Source organism: Leptonotus elevatus, chromosome 9, assembly GCF_054856555.1.
Source record: "Leptonotus elevatus isolate MCC_2025b chromosome 9, RoL_Lele_1.0, whole genome shotgun sequence".
Lineage (NCBI taxonomy): Eukaryota > Metazoa > Chordata > Actinopteri > Syngnathiformes > Syngnathidae > Leptonotus > Leptonotus elevatus.
In genome coordinates this window covers 4,242,458-4,262,993 of record NC_141247.1, presented here as the reverse complement: position 1 = coordinate 4,262,993, position 20,536 = coordinate 4,242,458, and the positions used below count along the sequence as shown (strand labels likewise).

The 20,536-nt window shown below is 39.7% G+C and overlaps 1 pseudogene; it reads right to left on the bottom strand.

The window, feature by feature from the left end:
- The window catches only part of LOC147168030 (uncharacterized), a 45,204-nt pseudogene extending 33,543 nt beyond the window's left edge, over nt 1–11,661 (bottom strand).
- Nucleotides 11,662–20,536: the final 8,875 nt, after the last annotated feature.

The window sequence follows — 20,536 nt, the reverse complement described above, 5'->3', positions numbered from 1 at the left end:
ATCTTTCATCAGAAAAAAAACGTTTGTTTCTACCTTATTCCGTTTTTCAGTAGTCAACAATAGAAAATAGATTAGTTTTACCCAAATGCTCTGTTTTGGACCAAAATACGGAGAAATCAAGCTTTTTGTGAAACGATATTATTTCATGCACTCTAGTGAATTTGACACCTTTTTTTTCCATGAATGATGCCACAAACACCTAAACAGTGCTTTACTTCTGTAAAACACTACCACCAACAATGAAAAAGTGTTTTTTGATAGCAAAATAAGTTTATTTACATTCAACAGTATAACAATTTGACAAAACAATTTGGCAAACTATTTACAAATGTGTGCAACTGTGGTACTAGTTACAATTGTGTGGATGTTTCAACTACACAATTTTTCTTTTTGTGAGGTATATTGTGTAAAACTCCCCCGCGTGCAAGGGGACGCAGCAGGATTTGCAACACAGATTAGTTTCACTGCGATTGCCCCTTCGCATGCAGACCCTACACTTTCTTGCCAGCCTTTTTTTCCGGGGAGTAGCAGGTATATACTGCAGTGTGTGTTTGGCCATGTTGTCATCAAGTCTACTCTCAGGATCATGATATGGTGACCTGGTGTTACGTCTGGCTTCCTCATGCCCTTCAGTTCCTATACCGGGTGGTAAGAGATGTTCTGATCCATCTTATCCACTCCATTCATGGTGGCATCGTAGTCCAGAACCAGTGTCTTCTCCGTGATCAGACTCCGATGAATATGCATTGGACTCGGGGTACTCTTCATCGTCCGATTGAACGTCCGCCTGTGCAGAAGTGCTCGGTTGTGCACCACGTTTTCCGGCGTTAGCATCGCTAGCCGGTGAGGCTTTACGACGTGATCGAAGCCGCCGCGTCAACGCTTTCAACTTCGGCGTCAACCTCGGAGTCACCATCATCATCATCAATGTGCTCTTTAGCATTGGTCGATGCTTTTCGTCTTTGAAAAAAATGCTCAAGCGTGAGCTGCTTGCAACCGGTCGCCATTTTCGCTTCCTCAGCCATTCTCCCCTCAACACTCTAGCTCCGCCTCACGTCTTCTACTGACTCCTACCTGATCTTGTCCAAAGAGAGTCATCGCTGCCACCTAGTGCCCAAAAATAGTCATTATACTAACTCGATCTGCTTGATACTTTCAGCACAGCTGGCCAAGGCTTTCCTCCACCCGTTTCCAAAAAACAAAACAAAAAAAACATAGTGAACGTCTTAACTTATTTGGCGGCACTCATTTGGATTTTACTAAACGTTATTAAACGTTTTTGGCGGTCAAAGAGTTAACATGTGTCAATGGAAATACCCCCCGCCGCCCCCCCTACCGTTCGTGAGTGGAAAGAGGTAAAGTTTGATTAGAAAATAATTTATGTCTACAGCTAAACGGTCAACATAACTTGTGTAAGGGGGATGTGGTGTATTGAATCTGTGTAACCACTAAAAGGCAGACTAGGTCTTCGATTACAGTACATTGGATAAAGGAAGTGCGTTCATTGTTGTTGCAGCCAGTTAATAAAAGGATGGTTACTCAAGAACAGCCGTATTCTTTTGAAAGAACCCAACATAACACTTCTGATGAAACATTGACTTAAAACACAGTTGAATGGCATCTTTGCCATGGCCTGAGGGGGTCTGTAATTTTTACTGGCACTAAGCAACTTTGAGGAGGATACACAAAAATTTACAAATGTGCTGACTGCTTCATGGCATGTCACTTCCCGCTTTCCCCATTCTTTACAAAGACAGAAGTCAATTTGAATGTTGACACACTATTACTGCTTTCTTGGCAGAAGCTGCAAAACAACTGAAAAGGTTTGTCTGAGGAGACAAAAAACTAAACAAAAAGGCAAGCTACCCAGATAAAAGGACAGTCAAGGATCAACATTGGCCCGGATTTCACTTGCTGGCGTGAGCTCAAAAACGACACAATGCGCTTGTCCTCGTGGGTAATGTGGTCTTCCTTCAGGCATAACATTACCGCTTTTATCCAAATCAACATAAACTGAAAGTTCCTTAGTGTTGCTTTAAAACCCAGAAGTGTACTTTTAGCGTATGTAAGCTTATAATTGCAAAGTCATCCTCCACGAAATGTGTCTGAACACAACACAACTGGTTCCGAATGTTTAAGAATTTCTACAATTGAATCCTTCATTCCTCAACTCCTCCAGGGTTGGGAGGTGATGCAGAGTTTTAGTTTTGCTCACGACGCATTGTTGCTCAGCCATTATTTTTCCTGAGTTGAGTTGGTGTGTTGCAACTACAAGGTACTTTAATAATGATTAGCCAATGTACGTCACAACATTGCCCAAATCTAATCCGCTCATTTTGCAAGCTATTCACCTTTTATCAGGTACTGCATACAATCGACAAATCATGTAGATGTCAAACTTGAACTGTGTCACAGGCTCATTTTGAGTTAAATAGATTTTGATGGCGTGGTACCTTTAAACATTCTTTGACACTAAATGTGACGTGTTGCTGTAATTTTCATTTTGTCCTACTGTTTGTAAAACTTTTAACTTGGCTGATCAGACATACAAATACCAAATCAAACACTGTTTATTTGTATTTCTTTTTTTACTAAATTTGAAGATTGGAATATTTATCAGTAATTCAAAACAGCACAGTGTTTCAATGTTTATTTGAATAGAAATATTGTCATTGTAGAATTGAATGATCCATTTAACCAAACTAACCACATCCATTTACTTTCTACACTGCTTATGCTGTTCAGGATCACAGCCAGCTGCAGTCTATCCCAGATGACTTCGGGTGAAAGACGGACTGCAGCACTGGCTACTCACCAGTCAATCACACGTTAAATTGAGATAGACAACCTCTCACACTCACTTTCACACCATCACATTGTGGGCGCTAAACCCACACTCTCTGCATGCAAGTCAGGCGAATGAATCATTGGGTGGAATGGCTTAACTCTTATAGAACGATAGAACAAATAGCCATTAAAGGAATACTTGACTGACTGAGCCATTTTCAGCAGTAAAAAGTTCATATTTTGTCCAGAATTAATTTGATAACTTTATTATGTATTCATTATTTTTAAAGGAACAATTAATACCTTCAAAAACAAATTTTCTCCACTTGCTGTCGACTGAAGATGACATCACCTGTGCCGAGGAAATAGGTAACGACCAATCATGGCTCACCTGTTTTCTGGGTTTGGTTACCAAACTGAGCCATGATTGGTCATTACCTATTTCCTCAGCACAGGTGATGTCGTCTTCAGTCGATAGCAAGTGGAAACATTTGTTTTTAAAGGTATTAGTTGCACATGAAAAATAATGAAGTTATCAAATTAATTCTGGACAAAATATAAACTTTTTACTTCTGAAAATGGCTCAATGAGTCAATTATTCCTTTTAAATTCTGGGCACCTCTTATGCCTCCCTTGTGAGGTTTTCCAAACAATTAAAATCTTTAGTGTCATGTCATTACACAATATATAGCGAAATCGAGACTATAGTCCATTTAAAATGCACTTTCAAACCTTTTTTCAAACCCCCTGCCTTTTTCCCCAAGTTGCTACCCTGTGTGAAAGGTATTAAAACCGAATGAGGTATTAGGTGGGTTTTCATCTATCTATCAACAATTGGGAAAATTTACCTGAATGGAACCGCTAGAAATTCGGGAAAGGCCTAAAATTCCAAAACAGTTTTTTCGGGGTGTATTTTTCAGTGCGTAGCTAAAAAAAGAAAATGTGAATTCTGACTTTGAAAATAAGCTTTGAGAATAAAAAATGACAAGACCGAATATCATGTTGCACATTTTGACCGAATATTAGAGCACACAACCACATATATAGTAGTCACAAAAATTGGCAGCATAAGATGAAGTAATTGTGTCACACAGATAAAACATGGCTCATGTCATGCAAAAATGTTTCAGACAGTCCACCTGTAAAATGGTGCTGAACAACCACTTCTCAGAAGCCTTTTATGCACCAGTGGTCCCATAGATGGAGAACGACGCAGTGATCTCGTTATCTCCGACAATATACTTAAAGGTTACATGGTATGAAAATGCACTTTAGTGGGGTTTTCTATCCATAGTATGCATCCCGGCCTCTCTACGATCCAACCAGGTATGCAAAATGTCCGTCCTCAACTTCTTTAGCTTTCTCCAAATTTTTGAAATGTGTGCTTCAAACGAACAGATTAAACTTCCGTGACTTGGTGACGTCAATAAGACACAGAAGTGCACTCGACCCGCCCCTTTGGGTTAGTGGCACCGCCTCTGCTAAAGGTTTGTCACACCCACAGAAATTCGAGAAGCTGGCTGCTCATCCCCCCCTTGCAGCGTACGCTTCGTGGAGAACAATGGGGTAATAACGATCAGGAAGAAGTGGTTGCTTCCTTCGTCCGAGTCTTTGAGAAGACAGTGGATTAATTTTATTTTTCAAGGACGCATACCGACAGCATATCTCGAAGGACTGTTTTGTTAATGAAAGCCTGTGCAGAGCTGGGTTTGCAACTCGTTTAAACAATGGCTCGGTCCCAACGGTGTGACACGACTGTAAACGTGAAAGATGTTTAACATTTTATTTTGATTTAGCCTTCCTTCCCATTTCATTTAGAGATGTACCATATCATACCTTCTACCATATTAGCGGTGTATTTTTAGTGCCTAAAGTGGCAGCTACATTTGTCGTGTGGAGATCGTTTGGTTACAGAGGTCAGATATGATAAAGCAGACAGATAGTTGGATAATACTGAAGTGGTCGTGTATTGTTTGGCCAAGATACAATCCATGGTGGTTATTTTGCCGTGACTGGCAACTCGCCCCCTAGTTGACGTGACTTTGTGATGCTAACCGGCCGCCAAGTGGTCTCGACGAGACGGCTTGCACATTGCGACAGCGCAGTGGCCTAAATGCGCACATTTGTGTTATTCATAATCACTTGTAAATGTTTACAAGCACTCACTGCAAATCTGAGAAATTGACGGCAAAATAACATTCGCGGGAGATTTGCTGGATACGGCAAAATAACCACTGCCTAAACAATTGCAAACTCATGCTACAACAGTAGCCTGGTTTACATGGAGCCATGTATTCCGATTAGAATGAATCTGAACAGCCAAACGGAATGAAAATGCTCCATATAAACACCTCAATCGGAATGAAAAGGCTGAATCTGAATGGAATTTCATTCGGAATAACAACATCATTGTCAATCCGAACAAGCAACATGCATACACTTCAATCGGAATGGCGTGACTTCGTGCGGCAATGTGCATGCTCTGTCTGGATGTAAATGCGTCACGACGTCGTCGTTACCACCCACTAAAATGGCGGCGTCTCCACCGGGGCTTGTCGGCGAGGGGAGAACTTGTTTTTAAGTACTATAAACTTGTTTTTATCAAGATGTTGCTTCAATGAGTGTTAACACTATCACAATTACTGTGCTAAATGACAAATTAACTCAATTTTTATCAATCATGTGATCGATGTCGGTACGTCCCGCGGCTGCCGCAGGGCTGATACGATTAAAGGAGGGGAAGAGGGAGCATACAAATTACCAGAAATCTTCATCCGGAAAGATTTCAATCGGAATGACTAAGGCTACGTTCACACTGCAAGCAAATGCGAACCAGATCGGATCTTTTTGCCCAAATGCGACCTGTATCTGACTTTTTTATGTCAGTCTGAATGGCTCAATTCAGATTTTTTTCACATCCGACCTGGGTCACTTTCATATGTGGTCCTAGTATCCGAATTTTTGCAATGCGACCACAGTCTGAATGGCCAGGTCGCATATATCCGAACTCTACGTCATTAAAAGTCCAATATATGCTCCGCGCGGGCGGGGGCATTAAGCTTAATTTATGTTTGACGCATCCGCGAGGTCCGCACAGCCCAGGAAACGTACGTGAATCGGCAAAGTTGTTTTGAATAACATGTTGTGACTTTATATTTTACTTTAATTTAATCCCACTTGAAACATGAAGTATAAAGATGACATTTGTGGTGGTGATATTAGTAATTTGGCCACGCAAACGGCTCATTTATTACGCGTGGCAATGACTTGACGTCATCGTTAGGGAGAGAAAAAGAGGAGAGGTCTCCGTGAGATGAGGCGCTGAACAGGCTCGCCTCATTTTCACAAAATAATATTTCCACCTCCTCCTGCATCACTCCTCTGTAGATATGAGATGGTAAAAATATGAGCCCCGAGGACGGACTTACAAGTCTGTGGCCCTGACACGCTGCTGGACCATATGTATTTACTTCCGCAAACAGCGTTGTGAGTGACGTTGTATCCTCTTCTGCACATGCGCGTCACTTTGGGGACGCATTACGTCCACACAGCAGACAGACTGAGGTCGCAATTAATAGGTAATGTAAACGCTTACTCAAAAAAATCGGATTTCACACAAAAATTGGAATTGAGCATTAAGACGTGCAGTGTGAACGAGCCTAAACAGTATCCATGTTTTACCACAACTTTTTCTTGTGGTAAAATGTTATGCCACTTTGTCACATATTAAAATAGTTCTCAAAAGTATAAAAGACATGTCTGTCTGGCTCAAATTGGTACGGTTGTACCACACTGCTTCTGCACGCCATGGCAGTCGTTTCTTGAAACGGGCTGTTCTGAAAGTTTTTTTTGGGTTGTTGTTGCTGATTTAGGGACCAAGTCAATTTTGACTAATTCAAGTCACAGACAAGGTCCTTTAAATATTTGAGAACTATTTTAATGTGGAAAAGTAGCATAATATGGGATCTTTAACAAACGACTCGGTATGTGGTGAATGCTGACAGAGTTGTTCCATACAAATCAAGAAAGCTTGATTTGCAATCTGTCTATGATCACTTTTGTTGACACTCAGCCGAATGTCTTGTGGCAGAGAGATGCTCTCATCTGACGTCATCTCATGGCGCAATCTCCTCTCAATATTTGCAAAATAATAACAAATATGAAACAGGCATAAGTCGCATTTTCACTAAATTCGCAGATTTTTGTTTTTTTTAACATTTGGATGGAGTTGACCTGTGAATTTGCCATCTGCTGAGAAAGTATCAGAGACGCAATGCCAGTGTGTGCAAGGGAATAGCGGAAAGCTAGAGGAAGCATGTGAAGTTTAACAAAGAGACTCAATTTCTCTGCCCCATTGTGTAGATTTTTGTGTGTATACCAAGTAGGCTTATTGCATAGGTCAAATCAGATGTTATTGCTGATGTCGCTACACATCTAATAATGTTTGCGGCAAACCACGTCAGTTGTGTGAAGGTGCTCACAGCCACTGCAATTTCCGGCATTGGTGGATAAATCTCTCTCTGTTACTTGTGCACCATAAGCACTTGTGTCCCATAGCTGCCCAAGGAACGCCACAGTGATAGTATTAAACATTGGGCATTATTTGTGCAATCCTGATAGTTAATCGTATGTCTTTCTTTTGCACTTGGTGGAGGTGAAAATCTCTTAAAACCTCAACGTGATTCCAGATGTAACAGTGTTTTCATAATGGGATTTGTGGCCTGTTTAAATTATCTGCTTTTACTCACACTACTACATTTCAATGCGGTTCGGCTTGAATTATTGACGGTTTGACGATGATGGAAGTGTGTCCCAACTATATATATATATATATATATATATATATATATATATATATATATATATATATATATATATATATATATATAAAAATATGTTTATTTCTTCCCTCTGATAAATCTTCTCTACTAGACATAATATCCATCCAGCCATCCACTTACAACTTTTTTCTCTGCAGCATTACATGGACAAAAGGTACTCAGGATTATCCCAGATGACAGGGTACATCCTGGATAGATCACCTGTCAAACACAGGCCCTAGGTGATTTGGTGCCCTAGGCGAAAGTGTATATTCTAAGTAAGATGTGTTGTTACATGTAACATGTTATGTTTATTTTCCATTATTCATTATTTTCTTCTTCATTTACTTTATTTTCTATTTTAATGATTTATTATTAAATATAATAACTTATTGTCTGCGATTGGCTGGCAACCAGTTCAGGATGTACCCCGCCTACTGCCCGAAGCCAGCTGGGATAGGCTCTAGCGCCCCCCGCGACCCTTGTGAGGACAAGCGGTTAAGAAAATGGATGGATGGATGGGATAACTTATTGTGCATGATATAAGTTAGTGGGGGTAGAATTAGATACATTTGTGTACTTCTTTCTACTCCCTTTGAACATGCAAATTCTGACTAATCATTATTTACCTTTTTAACTTTTATTTTCTTTCTTTCAGTTTTATTTTGTATTGCATTTATATGTTCAATAAACCCTGCGATTGGCTGGCAACCAGTTCAGTGTGTACCCTGCCTACTGCCCAAAGCCAGCTGGGATAGGCTCCAGCACCCCCCGCAACCCTTGTGAGGACAAGCGGTTAAGAAAATGGATGGATGGATGTTCAATAAACCACACCAAAACAAACCCAAAAACTATTTATTATATAAAATATATATGCTGTATAACATATTTTATTTTTGAAAACCTGAGGGGGAAAATATGGTCACAGGGCTTGTAATTATGTTAACCTATAAAAGGTTCAATGCCTCTTCTGATGTCCATGTTACAATTATTTTGGGCATCACTGAGTGTGTGTAATAATTTGTGGTAGAATATACGCTTTCTGGAATAAATCCCTTCTTGTTCATGAATACATGTGCCTATTGTGCATGTCCCTCTATTTTTTTCTTTTTTTGCATCCCCCCTCCCCAGTCCAGCCGGCAGCTAACAATCTAGGTTAAAGATCCCTGGCTCAGTAGATCGATCTGTCCCTCAGCCACTATCAGCCTGCCTTTAATACTTAATGAGAAAAGCTGTGTGATGAATGTGAGCCACCCTGCTCCCTATGCGATTTATTAACATAGCTTTACATTCTTCCATAGGCTTCTGGAATACATACACCTTTACTGATCCTTTGTATATAAACCAAGGGATGTATGTACATTGGACTGGCAACAAAGACTTGTCCTGCTGTAGCAAGATTTTTTAAATGAAGAAATACACTGTCAATTTACATGACATGCATACATTATAATGGCTACATCAATGATTTTGCTTTTTCTACTTCTTTACCCTGAAAAGATAGAAAACTCAGGGATTCAGTCGATGTTGTACAGCCGTGCCTAAAATTGATCTTCAAAATCAGGGAATGTGTGAGGAATGATCATGATTCTTTTTGGTCCATTTATTTTATATAGATAGCAAAGTAAACTGAAGTGTTTGAATTCAATTATTGCATTATATATAATCTGAGATGGTGGTAATAATAATAATAATAATAATAATAATAATAATAATAATAATAATAATAATAATAACTAAACAAAGTGCAATTTCTGGAGAAATTGTGTGGGAATACTGAAAGCCTAAAAAAGAAAAAGAAAAAAAAAGCTGAATGCATGTGGAATGCTTGTGAAATGCTTATAAAGTAAATCAAAAGATAAATTACATGAAAATTATTCATTGTAGATGAATGGCAAATGAAAAAAAAGAAAACTTGGAACTGCAATCAGTCAAAGGTGGTATTTGAACCATTGCCTACTGTTCACTTGACAATGTACCGCTGCACTACCCACTGATCCACACAGCAGGCTTGCTGTCATCATTGAAGTGTGACAGTGTATGCGTGCTGCTTTTTATCATTGCGGGCATATTATCCATTACCATTGTTGGTATACTTTTGTCTTAGAATTATTGATAGGTGCTGTTTGTGCTTTTGTTTTGTTTCTGGTTTATCTCTTACCCAAGCTGCTATTGTTAGTTTGCATTACCATTGCTGGTATGAGCTTTTGATGTCATGTTAGTTAATTAACACATTGTTTAATTCTGTTTGTATACACGCCTGTTTTTTAGTGTTCATGGAAACCGCTGTTAGTTACTGCAAGCTTGCAAGAAAGTAGCTAAATTTGTTTTCAAAGTTTGATATAAATGAGATGGGGTTGGGACTTACGTTTTTCTTCTTTCCAGTCCTTTTCAGGCTAGGTTTATTGATAAATTTTTCATTTTGATTGCTGCCTGAAATAAATGAACAATGAAGTCTTGTGAATTAAAATTGAAGGATTTCAATTTCAAAGTATCCCATTGAAAATGAATGGGGAAAAATGTATACTTAACGTTAAATTGTGCAAAGATTGTAAGTAATGTGGAATCAGACAATATATTCCCAGGAAGGGGTGAATTTTTGAAGCAAGTTGAAATTGGTGTGTAGGTGTGTAGGTCTGATGTGCTATGTGGGAGTTTATGCATGGCAAAAAAGTGTGGAGAATAAAAAGTAACTGAAATAAGAATAATAAAGGTTAGAAACAACATAAGGATACAAGATCAAGGTATTGAAAATAATATTTATCTTTGATTTCTGCTGCACTGAAAATGTGTCTATACTGTTGCTACGAGTGAAGGTCAGTTTCTATTCAAAGGGAGTAGTACTAATTAAAGGGCAGCATACTTTTTGGTCTGACGTAATAGAAATTTGCACTAGCGCCGTTAAACCTGTGATTTCATTGACCCCCCCACCCAATAAAGTAATATTTTATTACTCCATGTATGTGCAAACTACATTTGGGTCCAATGGCTTCTGCCATTCTGCCAGGTCTAAAAGGCTGTTTAACAAGTAGACCAAAAACGAAAAACGAAAGTGAAAAATGCTTGGCCGAAAACCGAAACGCAGGAAAAAAAAGAAAGCAAATTTTTACTATCATTGTATTTATTATAATTATTTTAAATTGTAATATTATTAAAACATTTATAACATTAATTTAGCACATATAAATTGAAATGTGCTCACACCTCAGACATGTTGGCTGGAAATCAGGGTTACTCATGAACGTTTGTAAAACTTGATCAAGATTACACATTTTTAACATTTATATGGCTTTTTCATCCTAGAAAGCTTTCCCGCCAAATCAAAGCTGTGCATGGCTTTAAAGATGACAACACAAGGCAACAGTTTCTTTGCAAAGAGAGCCTCCGCAACTGTGGGAAACTGAGGTGCCCCATGAAGCAATGCAAGTCCAGGTCTAAAGACTATGCCCGGCAGGACAAACAACTATTTTTTTTCCATGGACTACCACCTGTATGTACACTTTACACATTTTTGTAAAACACACACTGTAATCTTACTTCATATTTCATTCAATCATTTCTTATTCTACAGGGAAAGAAGTTCTCAAAAATTATGGAAAAGGCCCAAAAAGTGGCTATTATGGGCCAAATGATGGACTTAACCAGACCACCATCATCACCACCGGTGCAAACACCCCCACCCACAGATGTTCGAAGCACACCACCTCATAGAGCATCTTCACCCACACAAGCTCCACCGACACCGGGGAGGAACTTTTTCCTGCCATCACCGCAAAGACAAATGGCTCATACTGGAGCAGCTGAGCAACAAGAACTTCGGTTTAACTTCGGTGCAACAAAAATAAAAAATGCTGTTCGAGGAGGTTGAGGGGCTGCAGCATTTGGCCCAAAATCTACTACATCAACATGCTGCTCCTCATGCACCTAAAACCTCAACTCCTGCTGCTGCCACTCCTGTCGCTCCACCTGCCACTTCTGCCGCTGCACCTACCTCTACTTCTGCAAAGCTACAAGTTGCTCCTCCAACTTCATTGTTGGCCTCGACCAGCTCCATGTGCCGGATTCAACTGCTCAGTAGCTCACAGAGCCTCACACCCAACTTAGGTGAGTATTACTGGTGTTTACAAGATGAATATCCTGCTCTCCTGTTAAGATGCTACCTGTAATTTTTACTTTTAGACAACCTGTTGGACACATTTCGGAACTATCTCATAGGGCCAATCCAGACCGCCCAAATGGGTAAGAACATCAATCAAAGGAGGGTATATGCCAAAAAATTCATCCTTCACATGTCTGGGGTAGAAGGGGGCACGGATATTAATAAGAGCCTCACCATTTTACATAACACCAAAAGGCTTCAAGGATATGCAGCTATGCTTTGTTCTCTACAAATCCAAGCCATTGCATTCATTGCCATATTTACACTGCTTATTTCCATCGTTAGTTCATCAGATTTGTCAATCAGCTCAGAGAGACCCTCAAGCCCACGAGCCAAAAACACGTCATTCTGGACGTGGAGGCCTTCCTCAACTTACTCATCATATTAAACCTACCAAAAGTCAGGGCGACAAAACACCACATCAATTATGTGTTGTCAAAACTGGCGAGTTGTAAAAAGGCCTTGGGGGACCCATCGTTAAACAAAGGCTGGAGTATTAAAAAAAAACAATAAGAAAGGTTTGTTTCAATCCAAACAGGTTAAAATGATTCTTTCACTGAAATTCTGATGTCACCGAGTAATTTATCTTTTTTTTTTCTACAGAAAGACTGGTCAGTCCTCACCACATGGTCCCCTTTATGAAAAGGGCACCCACAGAGGCAAAGGGGGCCCTCCAGGAGCTAGCCAAAGACCCTCACAACACCGGTGCATTAAACTATGTCACAGGACTGCTTGGCAGCGTTATGACAGTAATTTCGGGGCATTGTAAATGTGTGTTCCTGGCCATGACACCAGAAGATGTCCAACAAGCACAGACCTTCAAGGAAACATACACAATCAGGGTAAGTGTTAATGATGGAGATTTTTGTGTGGTACAGGCAACTGGTACTTACAGGGTTTTGAAGTTGTCATAGAAATGTATGACGCTGTGCATAACATTTTCTTTGGACTTAACAGATCACAAGACCGCTCAAACATTTGGGCCAGCAATAGTCACTGAAACAAATTAACTATGGAATGTCTCATGGAGTTCATCAAATTGAGGCCACTTCTTTACGGCTTAAAAAAACTAACAAAACAGTCTTCTTCAACAGCCGAGGCAGTGATTTCCTAAAAATGGGGAAACATTTCACAAAAGCGTGGTGAAAATTGAGTCTGCCTGGAGCCCCAAACCTCCGCCACAACCCCAAAACTGCCAAGCTTTTCTATGTGCTGGGGCCAGAGAAACCGCATCGCCACACGCTTGGCCGACTTAGGTCCCACATGGAACCGCTCCGTAGAATTCCTGGAACTAGACCTGGCATGGAGGATGCAATTCCTGAAACAGGACCTTGGCGGGAGGACGAACCAGTGACCCTGAGATGCTCCAGGCCGGTGTTCTCGGCCACGCTCCACGGGGCCTCACTGGGGACAGCTCTGCTTGGGGCCTGCTCCACACCATTCCTGGAACTGGACCTTGGATTGGGTTGAATTCCTGGACTTGGACCCAAGCGGGAGGACGAACCAGCGACGCTGGGATGTTCCAGGCCGGTGTTCTCGGCCCCGCCATGCGGGGCCTCGACGTGCTTGGGCCTGCTGCACAGGCTGTGGGAACCATTTGGTACAATTCCTGGAACTGGACCTTGGTTGGTGTTGAATTCCTGGAGGTGGACTCAGGCGGGAGGACGAACCAGCGACCCCGTTATGCCACAGGCCAGTGCGGGGCTTCGCTGGGGCCAGCTCCACTCGGGGCCTGCTCCACACCATTCCTGGAACTGCACCTTGGGTCAGGTTGAATTCCTGGAACTAGATCCAGGCGAGAGGACAAACCAGCGACCCCGAGAGGCTCCAGGCCGCTGGCATCACACCCCAACCGCTTTCCCCCCAGGGGGTCCCCTATTTGAGAAGCACTGAATTGAAAATTGCCATTACTTTCATGCAATTTTAAGGACAAATCCTATATCGGTATATATGTCTTTCTTTAAAATGCTCAGTCATTGGTTTTGGGGCGAAATTATATGTAACAAAAGTACTAGTGGTATCGGTACTTGGTGTCAGTATCAGTGGCTACTCAAGAGTTGAGTACTTGTATTGGTATCGGTCTGAAAATAAAGTGGTATCGAACATCCCTACAATTTTAGATTGTAAGGATAATACTGTCCTTGTCCTTTGTTGTAATGTCTTAATGTTTTTAATAAAATGTTTTTTAAGAAGCAAATTTGGGATTTTTTTAAATTGCAAATCACAAATTGGCATGGAATCACTGTAAAACATTTTGGAGAAGTTCTCTGTCATTTCGGGATGCAGAGGTTGTTTTTATCCTGCCCTCGTATAGTACAATTCTACCTTGAAAGTCCTTAAGGGCTGTACAAATAACAATTGATTCACCCATTCACAAAAATAATTTATGGGGATGGTATATCACACAATGCGTCATCAGAAGCAATTGGGAATTAAGTATATTTAATTTTTTGTTATTTGGTGATGATGTGTGATACACCTACAATCCTTCTACTCCTACAGCTGCCTATGTGTGTCACTATTAAAGAACATTTTGCATCAGACAATAGCTTTAGTTTCCCTGATGTGCTGCCATTCTTCATGCTTAGTACAACATCACCTTTGTTGCATACTGTAAGAATGCCGGCAAAGCTACAGTATATTATTTTCACACTTACAAATGTCTGATTTCCTCATCACTTATTTATAATAGGCTACTATGACATTTTATCTTGGCCACATATCTTCCTCTAACAAAATAATAATAATCATAATAAAAGAAATGAAATCTCTGCAGTAAAGTGCTCTGTTTAGCAGATGTCCGGGCTGTCATACTTCATTTGATCACAATTGGTATGCCCACCTTAGGGTTTGAGAGACATAAAGGAAATGGGGGCAGTGTCAGTCAGATGGGCTGGGGAGATACAGTAAGGAGAGAAGATGAGAGAGCGAGTGTAGATATCCTTTCTGAGGATTTAGAGAGAGTTAAAGGATGAAAAAAAATTAGAGGGAAAAGTAGCCCTCAGCCAGCATTTTACAGGGTTGGCCTGGCATTTCGACGGTCAGGGCTGAGAGCAGATGGTTAACGACTTGCTGTTGGTCTCATATTAGTAAGTAACAGTTGGCACATCGTGCCTGGATACATGGCACACTCTCCTCTACCAGTATATGCCCAACATGATGGAAATAAAACTCAACACTGGCACATTATTTTCCCTACTGACAACCTTTAACAACCTTGTGTTTTCAATCCATTTGACATGACAAGTGGTTGATCAATGTGGCAAATGTTAAGAGAATCGGATATATTGTGGAGCTGAATGGTAATTAATGATTTTAGCTTTCTTCTCTACCATCATAATTTTATCCGTTGAAAAGATGTTGCATAAATTGCTTCCATCTGTGACATTTTGACAGGAATTCAGATTTAGGTAACTTGTTATTGAGGGACTGATTAATTAACTGACTTTGCTGTTGCTTGGATTAATTACACAGACATGCTCTTTTAAGGGTGAAAAATATTGTGCACTGAAGCAGGGGCAGAGCCAGAACCTTTTCAGTGGGGTGACCAGGGTGACACAATAACTCATTAAGGGGTGGCCACAAAATGACACATACGAGACAAAGCACACACCGCTGCACACACGTTTGCACAAAGGTAACCTCACAGCTCAGAGCTCTGCCTTGGCTATACATAACACATGGCCGAGAAGCCATTGTTTGTCATATCATCCACAGTTAAGCTTTCATGAAATAAAACGCAAATTAGTGCTGTCACTATATTTTTTTCGATTAATCTATCGATTATTCAATCGACTAATCAGATTTATTTGAATTTTGCATTAAAGTGTACTACAAAAGCACTTTCCCCCTAATTACTTTAATTTGAGTTTGATTATTTTGTTTATTAATTAGTGATTGGTGTTCATTTCGTACTTCGTATTCGTATAGTGATTTAAAAAAAAGGGATTGATTTTGTACTTGTTACTTGTTCGGTCATTGTTTTCCAAAGTAAAAACAAATGTCTTATTTTGATTAAACACAGAAGATAACCAGTCTTTCAATAAAGACTACAGAAATCATTGAATATTTTTTGTTGATATGAAATCAGAGGATTTGGACAATTAAAAAAAAAATGGCTCCAAACAATTACTCGATCATCAAAATAGTTGCAGATTAATTTGATAATCTTGTCGATTAATCGATCAATTTTGACAGCTCTAACGCAAAGCCTAACACAGTCATAATACACGTAGGAAGTTGGAACAAATCTAAGTAAAAAGCAACGTTTAGCTGAGCTCAATTTACTAGATAATGCCTCTTTATTTCGCTCTGTTGTACAATCAATTAAAATTAAAAAAAAGGTTTCCATGTTGCTTCTGAATCCTTTCAACTTCACTCTGCCTCTGTTTGCTAGTCTTGCCCAGTTGTTAGCAACTGATGGATGGGCACGGAGTGAATTCTATTAAAATAAAATAAAAATCGCACATTGAGAGGAATTTGTGCCTTTGCGTAGTGTTATCTTACCTGTGGATATGTGTTCCACAGCATTTGTGTGTGAATAATCTATATTGGAAGAAAAAACACTCTTGAAGTCGATGCTAACTTCCATTTGAATGGGATCCTCCCTTCGCTTTTAGCATTAGCGCTAGGCTAGCGATGTTTTAAAAACAAAGCATGTTTTGTATTTAAATATACAGTGGATGTTATACTTATTGTTGTGTGTTTAGTTTTACAGTTAACTACAACTGGGATGTCATTAAACGGCTTAAAGGACGCTTAGGAACAATAGAATAACATACGCTACACACTTGGCAAAATGGTGCATTCAGGGTACTTTCACAGTTTCGGAAACTTCGGCTTTCTTCGATGATAACGTTTTAAAGGGAAAATAATTGGCCCAATTGGCCGATTGTTTTGGCCAATTATAATCGCTGCTGATTAATCGGTCGGTCCTAATAATTATTAGTAATAATGTATTACTAACGATAACTTGGGAAAAGTTTATATTTCTGAAGTGTTTATTAAATTGGCAGGCCTTTAATGCCCAAGAAGTAGCTCTGTTTCAAGAAGGCTGTGACCCTGCAGTTCAATACTGTCTTTTTATCCTGCTGGTTCTGAAGCACTGTTAGCGTGTGACAGATGACCGCCACGGCACGTGAGCGCGTATGCATGTGAGCAGCATGGCAATGATTTCATAGAATTGCTCCTGTTTGTGGCCCCACCTGTCACTTTCCGTGACCCGAGGGACCTGCGGATTTACAAGGGCCTGTAAACATTAGCTATTAAGCTCTCCCAGATACACATTTGTGTGTCACAGCTTGCAGAGCACTGAACATCAGGTACATGGGTCCATGTGAACTACTTCCACACCGGGGCCATAACATGATCATCCAAAGATTTATGGAGTCTAAATGGAGCAAGAACAATTTGTTCATTAAAATAAGTCAGAATAGTATTATTAAAAGATGAGATTTAGTGGATGCACCAAACAAATCAAATACATTATCCCCAAATGGGCATGACTAAGCTTGTCGCTTTCCTTAACACTGCACATTTAAGCGTTGTGTTTAAATATCAGTTCCTTAAAGCATTATAAAACCGTCGCATAGATGCTATTTGTTAGGCAGTCAATGGTGTTTCTCGTTATGCGTAAGCATTAAGATGGTGGACTAAAAGTAAAAATGCTGCGACTTTTCTAAATACATGTGTGTGTGGGGGGGGGGTGCGGGGGTGTGCATGCGTGCGTGTGTGTGTGTGTGTGGGAGAGAGAGAGAAGTTGAAGAGGCCCAGGTGCAAGCAACCACCTGAACTCTACCTCTTCGTCAGATTGATTTACATAGTCACATAGTCAGTCGCATCTAGCTCAGGTTTATGCTTTGTTGCCTAATCCTAAATCCTAATCTGCATTTTGCTTTCCACCCAGAACTCCTACAATGCTATGTTGAGCCTTCAAAAAACATCCTGCACACCTAACCCACTTTTTTCCGTGTCTGCACTTGGGTCCTCTTCCCACATCCAACCTTAACATATTGTGATAAAGATGTAAATGAATGTATTTGTACACAATTTATGTGGAGATGGCAGTTAAAAAAAACACTTTTTTGTCATATATTTTAAAATGGTCAGTATATACAGAATATTATTACAATGATCTTTTGAAAAATCATCCCTCTCTGGGCCCTTGTGGTAATTTTGATGGACCATATGCATGGCAGTCTGAAGGCTATTTTCCAGAGACTTGCAGGAGTACCCTTTGTGAACAACTAAGGTGTTAATCTGCTAATTAGAAGATGTTTGAGTCATAAATGAGAGCAGCTTTAAAGAAAAGGACAAAAAAAGAAATACAATTTATGACAAAGTTATATAATTGTCTGTAACTAAAGATTTGAAGTGCATCAATTTGCCTGAAAAATAAATAACTATTACACCTTATTTTAAAGTATTACCATATTTGTTGATCGGCTATTTGAACTATATAATAGCGGAGAAACAAAATTTCATAAAAATCAATAAATAATAAATATACATTGACCAGCAACATGAACTTAGGAGCACAATATTTAAAACACTTCAACCTACAAAACAAAAACAAATGTAGAAATTTATGCTTTTTTTTTTTTTTTAACCACAATTATGATTTTTAATCCAAATGAGAATTTGCAGTGCATAGCACTTCAAAGCGGTGTGATCGCAAGGACTCATCATTGTTGGTCTCCAAATCTCGTGATGGGTGTAAAAAACACTTCTGGTGTTTGATAGGGATCTGCAATATCCAACCTGTCCAGCTTGCACATGTATCTCCTTTTCATCAAAAACAGATGTAAATCCACTTAATGTTAACTGATAAATGCAAATTTGATCACAGTTCTCCATTGTAAATCTGTCGCCTCCTGCCGCTATTATCCTGCCAATGTGGCCGTGTAAACAAATGCAGCAGGGAACGGTCACGTGACATCCAAAGGCTCCTTGCGATGACGCTAACATGAGAGCACCACTGTCATTTCTGTGTTGTAGTAGTTGTAATGCAATTACACTAAGCCAGTACGGGAAGAAAAAAAAACTGCCGTTCTCTGGAGGGTCTCCCACCCCACGTGGCCCACTATTTAAGAAAGACTGGTTTAGGAGGTTATTTGATGATCATTAACTGATCCAATATTCCAACTTAAATTACATTTTGCTCTGCATAGCCACTTTAATCAAACCAATTTTAACCAGTTATGAAGTGTGAATGTACTGTAAGTAATGCATAAAAGCATACATTTATGTGCATCGGGCAAGGCTTCGTATGACTAGATTAGCATATAAACTTTTTTTTTAATGGCAATTTCTCATTCTCATTTGTAATCTCACTGTTTAATCTTTGTTTAGACCAGCTTCTGAATTACAATTGCTAATTATCTGACTTTCAATTAATGAACCATGTCAAAGTCATAATGTGTGTGCGTGCTCGTGTGTGTGATTATGTTCAATTAATCGAAGCAATTAAAAACTACTCAGAAAGGCTACTGCTTAGTGAGTCTGGAACCAGCAGTCATCTCACTGCTTTGGAGTTGCTGTTGTTTTGACATGTTTTGTATTACATGGGGAGTGTGTGACCAGCATAAATTTACATGTGCAATAATTACAGCTTTCTTCTTTGTGTTGCAGATGACGATAGTTTAGAAGGGTGTGCCTGTGCACACATAATTGTTAAACAGTTGGTTGGTTTTAGTTGTGAGTGCATGCTTCTCTTCATCAGTACTGTACCTTCAACAAACCTGTATTCATAGTCGATTGGACTAGTAATCTAGTCCATCAATCCATCCATTATCTGAACCGCTTATCATCACGAGAGCGGCTGGGGGTGCTGTAGCCTATCCCAGATGTCTTTGGGAATTAGGCGGTGTACACCCTGAACTGGTGGCCAGTCAATCGCAGGGCATGTGACCTATTCCCTAATGTGATGAATCAGTAATTCAATCAATGGTCGGGTTTCCATCTATTGAGGACCAAAAGTGCCAACATTAAATAAATGAATACACCAATAAATAATTAAATAAATGTGTCATGAAATAATCAAATGTGTCATGAAATAATCAAATGTGTCATTTATTAATTAAATATGGAATTAAATAAACCAATAATTAAATAAATGTGTAATTAATTAAATTACCTACATATATAAATAAATAAATATATATATATATATATAATTATTTCTGTATTTATTTATTTCATGTTCCTGTGTTGCAGCGTTTCATGAATTTAGGTTATCTGTCAAACTCTAATCGACTGTTTCGGCCTGAAGAGGTTAGAAACATGGCAGCTACGGTGATGGATTTTTTTGCTGATATATAGTGATCGAGGCTTGTTATTGTGCAAAACCAACATAAAAATAAAAGCGATATTTCTACTATTTCGCAAAAGTACCGTTTTGACTTGTAGGTGTTTCCATTGAAGAGTGATTTGCTTCTGAGGCGTAGTTCTCGTAATGTCCGCGTCGACTCTCACGAGATCTCGCAGTTCTTGTAGGTGGTCACATCACGCTAACGGCTCCTGATGAACGTCACAAGAATAAATAGTATGCGTGTATGGAGCCTTGGCAGCCTTGGCAGCCTTGGCTCAATAGGTCATGTTGTCCCTTTTACCGGGCGGGGTCACATGAATACAGGAAATGCGAAAAAAGTGACTTCCATTTCAACACGTCTCAAAAAGCACCTCATGAGAGCGTAAATCTGAGTCTAATGGTAACGCATCTATTGAGGTCAATAGCGCCACCCAGTCTATCGAATTGTGTTTACTCGCTGCT